Source organism: Macaca mulatta, chromosome 2 (genome assembly GCF_049350105.2).
Source record: "Macaca mulatta isolate MMU2019108-1 chromosome 2, T2T-MMU8v2.0, whole genome shotgun sequence".
NCBI lineage: Eukaryota > Metazoa > Chordata > Mammalia > Primates > Cercopithecidae > Macaca > Macaca mulatta.
This window is the reverse complement of record NC_133407.1, coordinates 27,670,441-27,689,040: the sequence shown is the minus strand read 5'-3', so window position 1 is coordinate 27,689,040 and position 18,600 is coordinate 27,670,441.

The window sequence follows — 18,600 nt, the reverse complement described above, 5'->3', positions numbered from 1 at the left end:
GTGACTGCTCTGGGAAAGGAAAAACTATGACAAAGAAAGCTCGGCTAGAGCTAGAGGTCATAAATGTTGTTCAATAGAATCTTTCATATTTTACACAACCTATAATTGATGAGTGATAAAAATCAAGAAAGGTTCTTACAATGGTACAAAGTCACTATTTTAAAAAATAGCTAAAACCTATTGCTATTTTTAAAAATCCTGGTTCTTTATATTCTATGAGAAAACTACTATAATTCCACAGCTTCAGAAAGAAAACCTATTCATTAATCACAAAGCCAACTGTTTTAGAGGAATGTAGAAAAAATTGTAGTTTTTAACAAAGACTTTAAAAATTACAATTATTTCCCTTTACTGTTATTTATCGAACCAAAATGTCAATGCAATTTAACAGATTTTACAATTACTTTAAAAGCTAAAATGGACATATTCATGATTCAAATGGTTACATTACTTGTGGCTAACCAAATATAAAATTTGATTTATTGATCATTTTGTCAGTTCAATGAGTACAACCAGTACATTTATTAATGACAATCCTAAGAAAGGGTCACTGGGCCTGGGAAAAGCTTCTGTTCATTTTTGCATTTGTTTGTTCAATCTCTGTTTTGCCATTTGATAGAGTCCTAGAGAAAACTAGATTACTTCCAGTCTCCTCTAAGTTGGGGAAAATCTGTGTGATGTGCCTTGTCTACCACATCTTAGTCTGCTAGTTGCGCTAATGGTTGTCAAAAAACAGTTTGAGGTATCTGTGTCTCAGTCCTGGCAGGACCAGGGGTAATCTTACCATGAGCTGAGAAAATAACTCGTTCATTCATTTATTGATTCATTCATTCAAAAAATAATTGTGGGGCAACTTCTGTGTGTGAAGCACCTAGTGTTTGCTTTTCTGGAACTTCGTGGTATGGGAGAATGGCAAACAGTATTAATCAAAAAGTAAAGTGTAAAGCAAAAATTTCAACAAGTACTATAAAGATAGATGCATGATGCTATTAAAGTATGGAGGATTGACTTGGAGGACAGCCTCAATTCACTCTCGGCTCCTGTATCCATGCACTTTGGGATTTATCCTTGCAGCTCTTCCTAATAAGAAGTGAATTTATTTCTATACTCTGAATCCGTGCAGACCTTGTGACTTTCTTTGGCCAACAGAAAGTGACAGAAGTGACATCGCAACACTTCTGAACCTAGACCTCAAGAGACCTGTGAGTCTCCTCTTTCTGTTCCTCTGCCATCATCATGAGAACATGCCTAGGACATCTCTGCTGGATAAAAGAGATATGTAGAACAAGGTGGAGTCAGCCCAGTTGTCTCAACAAAGGCTCTGACACGTGAAAGAACTCAGAGAAGATCACCAAAACTGCTTAGGTAACTCACAGCTGACCACAGATACATAAATGTGTCCAGCCAAGTTCCTCTCTGGTCAGTAGAATGTGCCACTGAGGTTCCATTGTTGTTTCTTATGCAGCTCTAGTATGCAAATACATAAGAGACTTTGGAATATTTATTGAGTTCAGGCAAAGCTTTCCTGGGGAAGTTATTCTTCATTCTTACGTAAAGAATATTTTTAGAAAGACTGAAGATTAACAAAGAAAATGAAAGGAGAAAAGAACATTGAAGGTAGATAAAAACAGAGGTAAAAAAAACTATTGGCAATATTTATAAGGAGGCTGGGGTGGTAGGCAGAAAAGCTGGAGGTGAAGGTTGCAGTTGTAAGACTTTGTAAACCATTTTAAATTATTTTGTCTTTAATCTGAAAATAATGAAAAGAATTTGAAGGGTTTTAAGCAGAGACAGAACCTGAGTAAGATGCATTCAGCTACAAGGGCAGAACATTGGTAAAAGGATAGCTTCCCAGGAGAAAACAAGAAGAAAGAGGTGGGTTATTTTTAGTTTAGAACAGTGAATCAAGTCATCAGCCCAAACCTGAATCATCATAGTAAGTTTATGATGGGTCTTCATATCTTTGTCCTAAATTACCTTCAGTCCACCTTGTGAGGCAGCATGATGTAGTTAAAAAAACAACAACATAGGTTGTGGAATTGAACATAACTGAGTTTTACTTCTGCCACCTCCCAGTTATGAGCTTTACTTCTTTAAGCTCTATCCAGTTCCCCCTTTCCAGCATACCTCTACATGGATCCTCCAAGACACTAATTTATTTATTCATTCATGATCACTCTCTGTCTCCTATCTGTGCTCCTTTTGCCTCCCAGATAATGTAATACTTTGTTCTTTTGTAAACTATAAAGCACTACAAAGGCATTAGTTTAAATTACCTTGGCTTGAGCCATACCTCCTCTATAGAGCCATTCCTGATTATTCCCAGTGACTTTTCTCTAGTACACTATAGCTGGTTCCTACCATGTAATTAGCGCTATAAAGTGATAGGTCAGCAAGAATGCTTGTGGCTGCAAATATCAAATAACTTTATTAAAGTTACTTAAATAATGCAGTCTTTTTAATATCACTTAAGGACAACATGGAAGTAGATAGATTCAGGTTGGATCAATGCCTTCAAAGCTTTCAGTTAATATCTCTGTTATCTTCATGACCTTGTCTTTTGGGTTGCAAAATGTCTGAAACTTCCTCTTATGTTCTATTGGCCAAAATTGGGTCATATGCAAAACCCACAGATCAATATTTGGCAAAGGAAAATGGAATTTCCCAGACTGGCTTAGTTCCTCCATTACTCAACTTCTCAGCTAGACATTGAAGAGATGTTGGAAGTAAATGACTATTGGGTACGCAGCCAACAGTGACTGCTGCTCATGGCTTAATGACTCATCTACATGTGTGCTCCTCTAGATATTTAACATCCAGCTGTGGCAATTTCCTACAGCTCTCTGGACATACACTGATTTATTTCCCTGTACCTTAGCACAGGCCATTTTTTCATATGGAATGCCAGCCTTTTTCTTATTTCTATCTGCCTAAAAGAAGATTTGACTTTTTAAGCTCCATACAATCATCACTTCTATAAAGCCTTCACTGAATCCCATACCTAGGTACATATTTAATCACTTCCTTTGTATTAGTTGTGTTTTTGTATATACCTGCATTATTGTAAATATTGCACTGCATTAGGATTTACTTCCTTGTCTGTCCATGCCTCAGCATCCTCATCTGTGGGTATAACCCATTGCCTTTGTTGAAATTCTCTCTTATTTATCCTGAAGTCTAGCGCAATTCAAAGCATTTGGGGTGGTGTTAGGCAATTCAAAACTTGTCAGGACATACTTATCCATTGACAGATATTTAAGTAGCAAACAGGGTGTATTCATTTTCATGCTGCTAATAAAGACATACCTGAGACTGGGGAATTTACAAAAGAAAGAGGTTTAATGGACTTATAGTTCAACATGGCTTCAGAGGTCTCACAATCATGGTGGAAGACAAAGAGGAGCAAGTCACATCTTACATGGATGGATGACGGCAGGGAAAAAGAGAGCAAGAACTTGTGTAGGGAAATTCCCATTTTTGAAACCATCGGATTTCATGAGATTTATTCATTATCATGAGAACAGCATGGGAAATACCCACCCCCATGATTCAATTACCTCACACTGGGTTCCTCCCATGACATGTAGAAATAGTAGGAGTTATAATTCACAATGAGATTTGCGTGGAGACAGAGCCAAACTGTATCATTCCACCCGGCCCCTCCAAATCTCATGTCTTCACATTTCAAAACCAGTCATACCTTCCTAACAGTCACCCAAAGTCTTAACTCATTTCAGTATTAACTCAAAAGTCCACAGTTGAAAGTCTCATATGAAACAAGGCAAGTCCCTTCCGCCTATAAGCCTGTAAACTTAAAGCAAGTTAGTTACTTCCTAGATATGATGTGGGTACAGGCATTGGGTAAATGCAGCCATTCCAAATAGGAGAAATTGGCCAAAACAAAGGGGCTACAGGCCCCATGTAAGTCCAAAATCTAGCGAGGCTGTCAAATCTTAAAGTTCCAAAATGATCTCCTTTGACTCCATGTCTCACACTCAGGTCACAGTGATGCAAGAGGGGGGCTCCTATGGCCTTGGGCAGCTCCACCCCTGTGACTTTGCAGGGTATAGACCCCCTCCTCGCTGCTTTCACTGGCTGGTGTTGAGTGTCTGCGGCTTTTCCAGGTGCACAGTACAAGCTGTTGGTGGATCTACCATTCTGGGATCTGGAGGATGGTGGCCCTCTTCTCACAGCTCTACTAGGCAGTGTCCCATTAGGGACTCTGTGTGAGGATCCAACCCCACATTTTCCTTCTGCATTGCCCTAGTGGAGGTCCTCCATGAAAGCCCCACCTCTGCAGCAAATTTCTTCCTGAACATCCAGGCATTTCCATACATCCTCTGAAATATAGGCAGAGGTTCCCAAACCCCAGTTCTTGACTTCTTGCACTAGTAGGTTCAATACCACTTGGAGGCTGTCAAGGCTTGGGGCTTGAACCCTTTGAAGCCACAGCCTGAGCTCTACATTAGCCCCTTTCAGCCACAGCTGGAGTGGCTGGGACACTGGCACCAAGTTCCTAGACTGCACAGAGCAGGGAGACCCTTGGCCCAGCCTACAAATCCATTTTTTGTCTACTAAGCCTCCCTGCCTGTGATGGGAGGGTTTGCCACAAAGGTCTCTGAGATGCTCTGGAGACATTTTCCCCATTGTCTTGGTGATTAATATTTGGCTCCTCATTACTTATGCAGATTTCTTCAGCCAGCTTGAATTTCTCCGAAGAAAATGGGATTTTCTTTTCTATCACATTATCAGGCTGCAAATTGTCCAAACTCTTATGCTCTGTTTCCCTTTTAAAACTGAATGCCTTTAACAGCACCCAAGTAACCTCTTGAATGCTTTGTTACTTAGAAATTTCTTCCAGAGATATCCTAAATTATCTCTCTCAAATTCAAAGTTCCACAAATCTCTAGGGCAGAGGCAAAATGCCACCAGTCTCTTTGCTGAAATATAACAAGAGTCACCTTTGTTCCAGTTCCCAACAAATTCCTCATCTCCATTTTAGAGATTCCTCAGCCTGGATTTCATTGTCCATATCATTAACAACGTTTTGGTCAAAGCCATTCAGCCAGTGTCTAGGGAGTTCCAAACTTTCCCACATTTTTCTGTCTTCTTCTAAGCCCTCCAAACTGTTCCAACCTCTGCCTGTTACCCCGTTTCAAAGTCTCTTCCACATTTTCAGGTATCTTTCCAGCAGTGCCCCACTCTGCTGGTACCAACTTACTATATTAGTTTGTTTTCACACTGCTAATAAAGACATACCTGATACTGGGCAGTTTACAAAAGAAAGAGATTTAATAGACTTCCACTTTCACAGGGCTGGGGAGACCTCACAATCAGGGTTGAAGGCAGGAAGGAGCAAGTCACATCTTACGTGGGTGGAGGCAGACAAAATGAGAGAGAGAGCTTGTGTAGGAAAATTCCACTTTTTAAAACTGTCAAATCTCACAAGACTTATTCATTATCATGAGAACAGCATGGGAAAGACCTGCCCCCATGATTCAATTACCTACCACTGGGTTCGTCCCACAACATGTGGGAGTTGTGGAAGTTACAACTCGAGATTTGGGTGGGGAAACAGCCAAATCATATCATCGGGAAAGAAAGCCAACTACATAAAATAACAAAATGGATGATGTGCTTCCACATCATAGGGGAGGGAGGCATGTATGAAAAACACCTGGATACATTATGATGACCTATGACATACACTTCTGGCTAGGAAACATGGGGCCTTCTGGGCATAGCTGGATGGTTGAGAAAGAACTTTATTGTTCCACAAGAGTAATAGCAATTTGGATATTTGAGTTGGCCTCTGTATTATTGAGGAGATAGGTCTTCAGGGGGAAAAAGAAGCCTTAGAGGAAGGCAATAAGACAGGACCAAAGGTGGGGCAAGCCCTGTGCATTCCCTTTGAGAAGAGTATCCAATTATATTATTTAAAAATATGATTAATGTAAGTTGTTTTCTGTCTCATTCATCCGGAACCTAAACTTTCAATAAAAACCCACTTTATACAACAGCTGTGACAGTAGGAGTAAATCAAGAGTGGCATAATGTGGGAAGCCTTATGTGAAGTGAAGTTGGAAGGAAAGAATCAAGAAATCACAGCCACCATTATATACTTTGTAGATGGCCCTCCTCACTGAGCAGCAGTATTTTAAACAGAATTTCTTAAATTTATCTAATAACTAATATAATAGTTAAGTTAGTACAGAATGTGCTATAGTTAAGTATAGAATGTGCTATATCTTTCCATATTTTGTTCTGGGTTGTGGTTGGGAGGTTGTTGGACAGAGAAAAAGAAGAGAAATACAAAAGTAGAGCCACTTAATGTAAAGCTAAGGGAAAAACAAAATAGAATTTAGATGCTCAGATTCCATTTCCCTCACTTATCCTCAGGATTACTCTAAACCACCACCACCAATGCCACCACCACTCCCAACAACAACAACAACAACAATAAAACCTCGTTTCCCCTTTAGCCTGATGATGTTTTTGTCTTTTACCAAAAATTATTAATATTTTACAGATTTACAAAACATACCAATGCCAATAATGAAATACTCTAAACTTATAAAATACCAACATATCAGTTATTTAAAAACTCACCTTCTGTCACCAAACACTTAAAGCCTAGTGAATAATAATTTTCTTAGAGGGAATTTCATGTAGAAGCCAAAGAGATGTGGTGTGTATAACCACAATTTGTTGGCTAAGTAGTAACTTTCCAGCCTTGAAAGCCTGTGGCTGAGGATGCTATAAGATAGGTAAATGATAAATGTCAGGCTTGGTGGGCACTTTACAGTCTTTGGAATCAAATTTTCTTATTTGAAAAACAAAACTAACAATATGAGTGAATTCTGAGTCTTACTGTGAATGGGACAACTTATGTTTTCAAAATGAATATTAGGCTATTTGGCAAAAAAGGCTCTGGAAAAGAGAACACACTGCATACACTGTCTTAAAGGCAGAGGGACATGCAGGGATATGGCACAGTGCTGCTCAAACTGGTCTGCAGAGCAGGGCCAGTCTGTGATCTGTTTGCTAATGGTCTGTAGCATGGTAAGCACAGACCTTGGGAGTAATCCTTTAGAAACTTTTATAGCAATTTGTTAATGTTGAGTCTAAGAATGAAATAAAAATAGGTTTGCAGTTTTATGATCTTATTCTTTATTTCATCTAGTAATTCACTTTTATTGTGTTTTATAAAAGTTCATGACAGATTGAAAAGATAGATAGAAGGATAGACAGATGGAAAGAGAGATAGAACTAGTTCTTCACCACAGCTTGAGAAGCACCACTCTGGCAGACATGCGTCACCATTTTCCTTGGGTAATATGAAGCCATGTCACTCCTCAGTTCCAATTTATTTATTTTTATACTAAACTTACTAAAAACCACAAAACATTAAAAGAACCTTAAGTCCCATGATTCCTCCTTGGCTGGTTCAACTGAACAAATGAATGAAGACGAGGGATAGGGATCACTTTGAGGAGGAAGGATGTTCTGTAGGGAGAAACTAGCAAGAGAATAAAAGAATAGACTCATCAGTGGAAGAAAATGAGGGAAAAAAAACAACAACACAAGGACTATGCCTTATTCACACGTACAACCTCAACAGCTAGCATAGAACTGGCACATAGTTGGCACATGGTAAATAATTATTGAATTAAAGTAGTTCTAAGTGTCATTGTTGAAAAATGATGAAAAATGAAGCAAAATTCAATATATCAGAATCTATATTTCACAAGGAAATTCTTTAAATGTAAAAGCCCTAGCAAAACTAAAAAGAATTTATTTTAAATAAGCTAAGGCCTGTTAGGGTTCTGACATTTATGTTACTGGATGTTGATATCATTTTCTACATTGCTGTGGTTGTACAATCTTGGAGGAAGAGTCAGTATAATTAGAAGAGCTCTTATTCCTAAACTTCCTAATTTTCCTCCTGTAAATGAGAGAAATATAACAGGATATCAGCAATCTGACATGGTTGCAAGCAATTGTTTAATGTTGGTGCCAGCTTCAGAAACCCTTTATGATGAATGCATCACCAGCACTTCAAAGTCATTTTTGATTTATGTATAATTTTAAAGTCACAAATATGGTCCTGTTGAGAAAGTTTAAAATACATAATAATTTAAAGAATGAAACAGAAATTACCTCTAATTTCAAGCATAACACTAATGCTTTTAATATTTTGATATATTTTTTATCAGTCTTTTTTTCATAAATATGAAAGGCAAACGTTAAGTCCCATAGAAAATTTGTTCTTATATAAAATTATCTCATTAATTCCTGAGATAGTGGGTCCTAGCAAATGGGCAAGTTTATAAACTATTCTGCCACTACTTCCTGATTTATAAAATGGGGATGATAATAAGGACCTAAAACAAGGGTTATCATAAAGATTATTGAGTTAATATCTGTGTAACACTTAAAAGAACTAGTTACACATACTGAGTGCTATATATTTTGTATTTTTTTTTTTAATGGGGAATATTTTGATGCTATCTCTTGCATTCCTAAAAACAATATGAAGTGATGGGAGAGTGGTGTCTGGTGTGAACCTGATGATGTAAAATTTCTTTGCATAAGAAAAGAGGTGAGAAATTGAGACATTGACAAGGAAAATCTAGCCTATTACTGTCCATGTGAAAAATAATTCAAGCCACATATAAACTTTTAAATTTTCTAGTAGCCATAATAAAAAGTAAAACAGATAACATTAATTTTAGTAACATAATTTATTTAAACCAATATATCAGCAATATTATAATTGCAATAAAAATAATAGGATATTTTATATTGTTTAATTTATACTAAATATCCAAAATCTAATAAAATGAAACCAGTTCACTTCTTAGTCCCAATTTTATTCTAAACCCTAAATTTTGGTTTTGTTTGTTTTTGCCTTTACAGTTTCTTGCAGTTAATTTTTTTTTTTTTTTTTTTTTTTTTTGAGATGGCGTCTCTCTCTGTCGCCCAGGCTAGAGTGCAGTGGTGCGATCTCGGCTCACTGCAGCCTCCGCCTCCCAGGTTCACACCATTTTCCTGCCTCAAGCCCCTGAGTAGCTGGGACCACAGGCACCCGCCACCAAGCCCTGCTAATTTTTTGTATTTTTAGTAGAGATGGGGTTTCACCGTGTTAGCCAGGATGGTCTCGATCTCCTGACCTTGTGATCTGCCCACCTTGGCCTCCCAAAGTGCTGGGATTACAGGCGTGAGCCACTGTGCCTGGCTCATGCAGTTAATTTGATAACAGTATTTATGTGAGCTATGATTTATTGAGGTGGTTCTTCATGTTGAACATGGAGCATATTTGTTTTATTCAACAGCCTCATTTCAAGTGCATGGTAGCCACAAGTGGCTGAGTGAGAGTTATCATACCTCACATTGTAGGACTTGTAGGACAAGAGCCAGGACAGACTCAGTGCCTGTAATGGTGCAAGGGAACAAGGTAGACAAAAGGTTCTTTGATGATCAGAAGGTATATCAGGGTGAACAATGGAGAATTTCAGGGGACAATTATGTTTTCTGTGTGTACCCATTACCCCGCTAGCAACACACGCACATTTTAATGCATCTTTAGTTAAATATCCATGTATCAATAAATTTCTGGTGAATTAAAGTTTTGTTTTTGTTTTTGTTTTTGGAAAAGCAGGAAAATGTTAAATCTCATCCCAAGACTTTTTAGCCACAAGTATGTTTGTGAGATGTAAACATGTAAATACCTACTGCATATAATGCTCATAAGTTTTGATTTTGGTTTAGGTGTTGTCTTTATAGTTTCCTATCGTTAATCTGATAAAACTACTTATGTGAGCGATCATTATGTATGCAATTCTTCATGTTGAGCATGTGGCATATTTATATTTTTATTGTTATAATGACATTAAACAAACACCCTCATGAATAAGTCTGTGTGCTCATCTCTGATTATTTCCTTAGGCTAGATTCTGGGAAGTGAACTTATGGAATCAAAGGTTATGCAAACGTGTAAGTCTCTTGCCATATGTCTTAAAATTTATTCTCATAAGATACACAGTGTATGCCAGGATTCAGTTGACACTATATTCCCTTAAATAATGACATTTTTGATGGAAGAAGATGGCATATTATTGCTGTCATTATTGTTTTAAGTTTCAAGTGTGAATATTTATGTTGAACATTTCTCCTTGGTCTTGTTGGTCCAATGTTTTCTTCTGAATTTCTTGTTTATATCTTGTGCCTGCAGGCCATGTCATTACTTTTTCATCAGACTCCTACGATTCCCTGTTCAGTCTAGCCAAGTGGGTATGCAGAGAGGTAATGTGATGAGGAGACCTTGCTGCTTGGCCTTAGAGATCTCACTACTGGATGGTGGTCATGATAAAACATACTGCAGCTACAATCAGTTAAATCTGTGTAAGCAACTAAGCTAACCTTTGGAATAAATCCATATACCTCCAAGGTCTGTCTACTACAATAGCACTACTAAAAAGCAGACAAATACTTTGAGTTTTGTAATTTAAGCTTTGACATCCCCTTAGAAGAGGATTGACTTTATGAAATATATCTGTCTGCAAACAGCCTTGGGGCCTGTGTGCTCTTTTTGCATTTAACTAGCTATTAAAAATCCCTCAGAAGCTGTGACCGGTACAGGTTCAATCTGCTTTGGCTAGTAAATCAGTTAAGGCTGGAAGTTCCCTACAATTTTTTAAAAAGATGTTGGAGATACTAAAAATAATTCTTCTGTCTTTGTAGAGGTGATGAAGATAATTCAACGGTGGTTCAAACATAGTCAGAATGTGTCCATCATGACTAATCGCTCTTCCCTGCCAAAATACACTTATTCATTTATACAATAAATGTTTGCATGGCTGCTCTGTTCCATGTACTATATTAAAAAATGGAGCCAGCCATAAATTAGACATTTCTTACCCTGAAGAAACTAAGTTTGATGAAATAAAGAAAAAAATCGTAAATAAATGCAATATTAGGTGATAGATGCTACAGCAGAGTTGTGGTCAGGAACTATACAATCAAAGAGGAAAAGAATAACCACATGGATTGGGAAAAAAAAAAAAAAAAACCTTAAAAGAAAGTTAATATTTGAGCTGAATTTTGGGATATGAGTTGAAGTACCCACAGCAAAAAGGAGGAAAGAGAAGGGTAGATGTTATAGAAAAGAAACAAGGAATCCCCTCCCTACCCACCACCAGTGAAGGGTGTTTTAGAGAATTGTAAATAGGAGAGTGATGGTAATCAGAACACATGAGACTTTTTCTATGTCTCTTCTGGGTTTCTATCACTACCCAACTGTGACTGTTAATACTGAGTATCAACTTGATTGGATTGGAGGATGCAAATTGTTGATCCTGGGTGTGTCTGTGAGGGTGTTGCTAAAGGAGATTAACATTTGAGTCAGTGGACTGAGGAAGGCAGAAACACCCTTAATCTGCTGGGCGCCATCTAATGAACTGCCAGTGAGTATAAAGCAGGCAGAGAAACGTGAAAAAGCAAGACTGACCTAGCCTCCCAGCTTACATCTTTCTCCCATGCTGGATGCTTCCTGCCCTAGAACATCGGATCCCAAGTTCTTCAGTTTTGAGAGTCAGACTGACTCTCCTTGCTGCTCAAGCTTGCAGACAGCCTATTGTGGGGCCCTGTGATCCTCTAAGTTAACAAACTCATATATATATATCCTATTATTCTGTACCTCTAGAGAACCCTGACTAATACAGATTTTGGTACCAGGAGTGGTTATAGAGAAACAGAGTATTAACGATGGAGTTATTTCATTGGTTTTGGGGTTTCTGGAGTTGGCTGCTTAATACGATTAGACCCAAAACTGCTAAGGATTCTGTTTCTAATAGTATGAAGAACACTAACAGTGCTTGGCACGAACTGTTTAGAGAGTTATGCAAAATAAATGCATTTGACATTCCTGATTCACCACTCGTGAGAGGGAAGGAGTTTAGTGACTCTATACATAATACCTTTGACCATATGTGGAGAACTGAGGAACGCAATGAAGCTGGTTGGTTGCTCCTAAGTTCAGTGGACAAAGTGATTAAAGAAAATGATAAACTCAGGGATTCTGTCTCCCGGCTTCAGAAGTAGATACTGACCCTCAAATCTGCTAAGATTTCCCTGAGTGAGTCTTGTCTCCTGTAGAGAAAGAGCTGAAATTGTGGGAAAACAGACAAAAACTCTTTATCATATGAGTGGCTGACCTGCAATGAAAAGTGTATGCACAGTGTCACCAGGTGTCTACTGTTAAAGTAAAGGCATTGATTGGAAAAGATTAATGACACCCTGCAACTTGAAATGGGGATGTGTAGGAGGACCCTGATGAAGCTGGGGACACTAAGTTTGTAAACTCTGATGAACCTTTTTGTCCAGAAGGAAAAGCTTCCCCAACCCCAATAGTGGTAACATCCCCTCTCCAACCTATGCTGCTATCAGCCTTTCCACCTTTGTCTGAGGAGATAAACCCTGCCCTGCCTGAGGCAACAGTGATGGCCTCCCCTGAGGCAGTTGCCAGGCAAAATGATGTTGATTCTCCTCAGGAGCCATCCCCAGTACCCCTGTTGCTTTTAGACCTATAACTAGAGTACAGTCTAGGAGGAAATACTAATGACAGGTACAGTTCCCGTTTCTGCAGTTGGTCATGTGGTTGTAGCTGGTATTGATAACTACCTTCTTCTACTACCTATTCTGTATTCCCTTTGCCTTCAGCAAACACCTCAGCAGGTCATGAATTTTTTTCCTGGTGGAGTAACCCAAACCTTCATTCCTGAGGGATCTGGACCATTTGTAGCCCTGCCTGGATTGGGCTGTTGTAGTTTCCCATTGACCTTAATCACAGGGCGTGGTTATTACCATGATGCCCCAATGGATCTCTTGTATTCCATGCACACTCTTCCTTACTTCTGTTACGGAGTAGTAGACTGATTTTATATTGATAGTCCAGGTCACCCCAGCCAACACTGTAACTCCCTTCTTAGCATGTTGATTTAAAAGTAGGAGCTCAAAGTCCAGGTGGCAATCTTAACTTCCAGTTTAATGGAATCATTAACGTGTCTCTTGTTGGCAGCATTCCTACCTCTGGAACTAAGACCTCTAGGCCAGCAGAATGTAATGTTGTGGGAACAGGAAGCAAAAATTTTATTAATGGATCACTAGGGGTAATGGTGAGTGGTGCCACTTCCACTTCCACCCCTTGATTCCTAAACCTGTGAATCCTGGCTATGGGAGAAAGAGTACCATATATTGAACGCTTGATACAGAGAATACATGGCCTTCTGGATAACTTTGCCCCAACCCTGCAAAGTATCATCACCTAGTTGGCATTTTGATTGTGACTTCAAAAGACCACTCCACCATTCCATCAATCCAGCTGCTTTGGGATGATGGGGAACATGGTAAGACCAGTGAATTCCATGAGCATGAGCCCACTGCTGTACTTCTTTAGCCATAAAATGTGTGCCTTTGTCAGAGGCAATGCTGTGTGTAGTACCATGACTGTGGATAAGGCATTCTGTGAGTCCGGTGGTGGTAGTCTTGGCAGAAGCATTGTGTGCAGGATAGGCAAACCCATATACAAAGTAAGCGTCTATTCCATTGAGAACAAACCTTTACCCTTTCCATGATGGAAGAGGTCCAATATAATCAACCTGTCACCAGGTAGCTGGTTGATTACCCCAAGGAATGGTGCCATATTGAGGGCTCAGTGTTGGTCTCTGCTGCTGGCAAATTGGGCACTCAGCAGTGGCTGTAGCCAGGCCATCCTTGGTGTATGGAAGTGCATGTTGCTGAGTCCATGCATAACCTCCATCCCTGCCACAATGGCCACTTTGTTCATGGACCTACTGGGCTATGACAAGGGTGGCTGTGGAAAGAGGCTGAATGGTGTCCACGAAACAAGTCATTCTATCCACTTGATTATTAAAATTCTCGTCTGCTCAGGTCACCTATTGGTGAGTACTCACCTGGGATACAAATATCTTCTCAGGTTTTGACTACTCAGAGAGGCCCATCCACATACCTCTTCTCCAAATTTCCTTGTCACCAATTGTCCAAACATGCCTCTTACAAGTCCCTGATCATCCAGCCAAACCATTGGCTACAGCCCATGCATCAGTATATTATCGCACATCTGGCCATTTCTCCTTCCATGAAAAGTGCACAACCAGGTGCACTGCTTGAAGTTCTGCCCACTGGGAAGATTTCCCTTCACGACTGTCCTTCAGGGAAGTCCTAGAAAAAGGTTGTAGTGCTTCAACTGTCCACTTTGGTGTGGTATCTGCATATGATGCAGAATCATCTGTGAAACATGCCCCAGTCTTCTCTTCCTCTGTCAACTGATCATAGGGAACTCCCCATGAGGCCATCAGTGCAGGCTGGGGGATAGGAGGCAGGGTTGCAGGAGACCATGGGCATTTGAGCCACTTCCTCATGTAACTTACTTGTGCCTGCAGGACCTGTTTGAGTCCAAAACGCATATCTACCACTTTCATTTGATGATGGAATGCTGCTGTCCATGACCCATTTTATGGCTGGATGGGTCAGAAAGCATCCAGTTCATGATAGGCAGTTCAGGTCGCATGGTTACTTGATGGACCCTAGTCAAACGTTTAGTTTCCACCAAAGCCCAATAATAGGCCAAGTGCTACCTCTCAAAAGGAGAGTAGTTATCTGCACAAGACAGCAGGGCCTTGCTCCAAAATCCTACAGATCTCTGCTGTGATTCACCTGTGGGAGCCTTCCAAAGGCTCCAAACTGCATCCCTATCTGCCACTGACACCTCAAGCACCATTGGATCTACTGGGTCATATGACCCAAGTGGCAGAGCAGTTTGCACAGCAGCCTTGACCTCTTACAGAGCCTTCACCTGTTCTGGACCCCACTCAAAACTGGCAGCCTTTCAGATCACTTGATAAATGGGCCAGAATAACACACCTAAATGAGGAATGTGTTGCCTCCAGAATCCAAATAGGCCCACTAGTCATTGTGCTTCTTTATTGGTTATAGGAGGCGCCAAATGCAGCAACTTATCCTTCACCTTAGAAAGAATATCTTGACAGGTCCCACACCACTGGACCCCTAGAAATTTTACTGAGGTAGAAGGTCCCTTAACTTTAGTAAGATTTATTTCTGATCCTCTGGCATGCAAATGCCTCACCAGTAAGTCCAGTGTCTTTGCTATTTCTCACTCACTGGATTCAATCAGCATAATGCCATTAACATAATGGACCAGTGTGATATTTGCAGAAGCAAAAAGCAATCAAGTTCTCTTCAAATGACACAAAGCCAGAGAGTTGATATACCCATGAAGTAGGACCTTAAAGGTATATTGCTGGCCTTGCCAGCTGAAGGTAAATTGCTTATGGTGGGCTTTATGGGCAAGAATGGAGAAAAAGACAATACCAGCTATGACCACGTGACCAGCTGCAGAAATGGAAACTGTACCTGTCATGAGTATTTCCTCCTTTTTTGTTAAGAACATATTTGTGCATGTATGCACTTGCACTAAGAACATATCTTCGTTTTATTTCCTTTCCCTTTATCATGTGACACAAAATTTATTGACTTCATATCAGCATTTAAGTATTGTTCACTTTATGTAAGAGTATTTGTGTTGGGGATTGGTGCATTTCTGATTGTACAAAGGATAGTTGTATTATGTTAGGTGTAATTTTGACCTTATTATTGTCTTTATTTGAAGATTAGGCCTGATCTCAGAAGATGTGTATGGGTTCAAGTTGACAAGAGGTAGACTTGTGATGGTTAATACTGAGTGTCAACTTGATTGAATTGAAGGATGCAAAGTATTGATCCTGGGTGTGTCTGTGAAGGTGTTGCCAAAGGAGATTAACATTTGAGTCAGTGGGCTGGGGAAGGCAGACCCACCCTTAATCTGCTGGGCACCATCTAATCAACTGCTAGCGAATATAAAACAGGCAGAAAAACATGAAAAAGTGAGACTGGCCTAGCCTTCCAGCCTACATCTTTCTCCTGTGCTGGATACTTCCTGACCTCAAACATCAGACTCCAAGTTCTTCAGTTTTGAAACTCGGACTGGCTCTCTTTTCTCCTCAAGCTTGCAGACAGCCTATTGTGGGACCTTGTGATTGTGTTAGTTAATACTTAATAAACTCCCCTCTCTATACAAATACATCCTCTTAGTTGTGTGCCTCTAGAGAACCCTGACTAATACACCAACTACGTTATGCTTCAAACAGACTTGAAACACTTGTACGTCAACTCATAGTGTGCATAGCCCACTGCAAATACTAGTGCAAATTAAGAAGAAGAGAAAAAAGAAGGTCCCTGAACTCCCAATGACATCTAGGACTGCTGCTATCTCATAGCACATACTCCTCCCACAAGGACTATAAATGACAAGGGAAAATTTGTATAATTAGAATTGTGGACATTTCTCAAATGCTCATTGACTCAAATACTTTCTGCTATATTTGAAATTTTCAAACCAAAACACGACAGCAACCAGACAAGAAAAATGTAATTGACCAGAAATGTCCTACAATATTTACAATATACTCATTTTTCTGCATGTTTAATTTTAAAAGTTGGGTATTCTGTACTGGAATCTAATGGGATTTGACTAATAATCCTCATGAAAATGATGCCAGGATGTTCTTTAGCTTTTGATAGACTTTAAAATACACTGGCAGCATAATCTTAAGCAAGAAAAGAGCTGGCTTTCTGTACCAGGAGAAATAAAGCATAGTGTAGCACTTTGACAACCTTGAAGGTGACTTTTCCAAGTCATCGATTAACAGGTCCATGCCCTGAAATTCAAGTCATGGAGATTTGTTACAGTTCTTTCAGTCACTAGAGTATTAAAAACCAAAATGCATCATTAACTCAGAAGCGGTCTATGCCATTTGGCAATAAGGGATCGTTTTCACTTTGGGTGACAAAGCCATCTGTGCAGATTCTTTGGACTTTAATACTAAAGGATTGTTTTTTGGGTTAGAGATAAAAGCAATCATTTTCCCACTCTTTTATCTGTTTAGTCAAAATGTATAGATTGCTGGGAAGAACACTGGTGTAGATCAGCTCTAATGAATAAAAACAGTATTGGACAGTGTACATGAAAAGAAATTCAGCAGATTTCCATGGCAATAGTCTACCAAGATGTTTACCTTTCTTCTTAGAGAGATTTAAGGAATTGAGGATGTGGGGAAGTGGAGTGACCAGCAGGAGGTACAGAGAACAATTTCTGTTTCCTTCTCTCCCTATTGTCTGAAAAACCAAAACTTTAGTTAAAAGCTCTTTTCTCTCTGACTTTGTCCAGCACTGGAAATTACACAGAAGTTAAGTAGCATTTTAGTAAAGCTGGTTTTTGAAAAGTATATAATGCTGGTCCAGAAAATCCTTATTTCCAAAGTAATTAAAAACCAACCTTTATTCATTGTGATCTTTTACTTCTCATGGATACTTTCATGTGGTGTGGCAAGGAGATAATCTGGGCACTCAGTCAGCAATTTAAGTCAAATCCCAGCATCTAAGTAAGTTAGACTATCTCAGGAAAGCCTAGTTCTTGTTCCAACTTTGATGAGGCTCAGTTTCTTTACCTGCAAAAAGGGGAGATTATAGCACTTCTTTTCCTTTCTATGCAATGCGTGATTCCAAGTATCAAACTAGATAATGAAAACATGTGGGTGCCATAACCTCCTAAGCTATATAAAGTCTGCATATTCATATTCATCCTGTCAAATAGGCATTTTCAAGTCCATTATCTTATTTAATCTCCATAACAACACTGTGAGGTCAGTGGCAAAGCTCAGAGAAGTTTTAACTTAATAAAGAGGTGTTATGCTTCATTTTAGATTTTTGTGATATAAAGGTGATTACAATGCAACCCTTTACTTCAAGAAATAAACAGTCTGTGGGGATATAGACGCAAGTAAGTTGCAATATAGTGAGATAAATAAAACAATGAGATGAAAAGGATAGACATGAGACTGTGTTTGGACATAGGAGTATGAACCCCTCTGCTTGCCTAGAATAGAGGGTAATGGAAGAGGAGGATGGAGGTTGTGAGCACACATAAGTGTGTCTCTGGGTGTGTGTATGTCTATGTGTATGTGTATGTATGTGTGTTAGTATATAAGAAAATGTTTCCTAGTGGAGAACATTGAAGTGCATTTTAGAAGGTTGATAAGTTCACCCAGCAAACTGGAGGACATTTCAGGTTGGAAAAATAAGAGGATTCAAGTAGGATGATAAACAGGCTTTATACAAATGTTAACATGAAGTTAACTTGTATTAGCACAGGTGCTTAATAATAAAAGAATGAAGCAAATTATGTAAACAAACAGGAAAAGTTAGAATTTATCCTCCATTTATGACCAACAATTAGATATTGCTTGAAGACTTAACAACATAATGTTCAAACATATGAATAGTTTTTACTCTTCTCTTTCTTCCATTGAAGTAGCATTTATTTCAAAATTATTCAGCATTACTTAGAGATAAAGACACCCCCGTATCTTTCTTTTCCATGGCTTTTATGGCTTTTAATTAAAATTTATGACTCTTTCGCCTCCCCTCATTTGATGTAAAAAGTCAGGCAACTTCGACATTTCA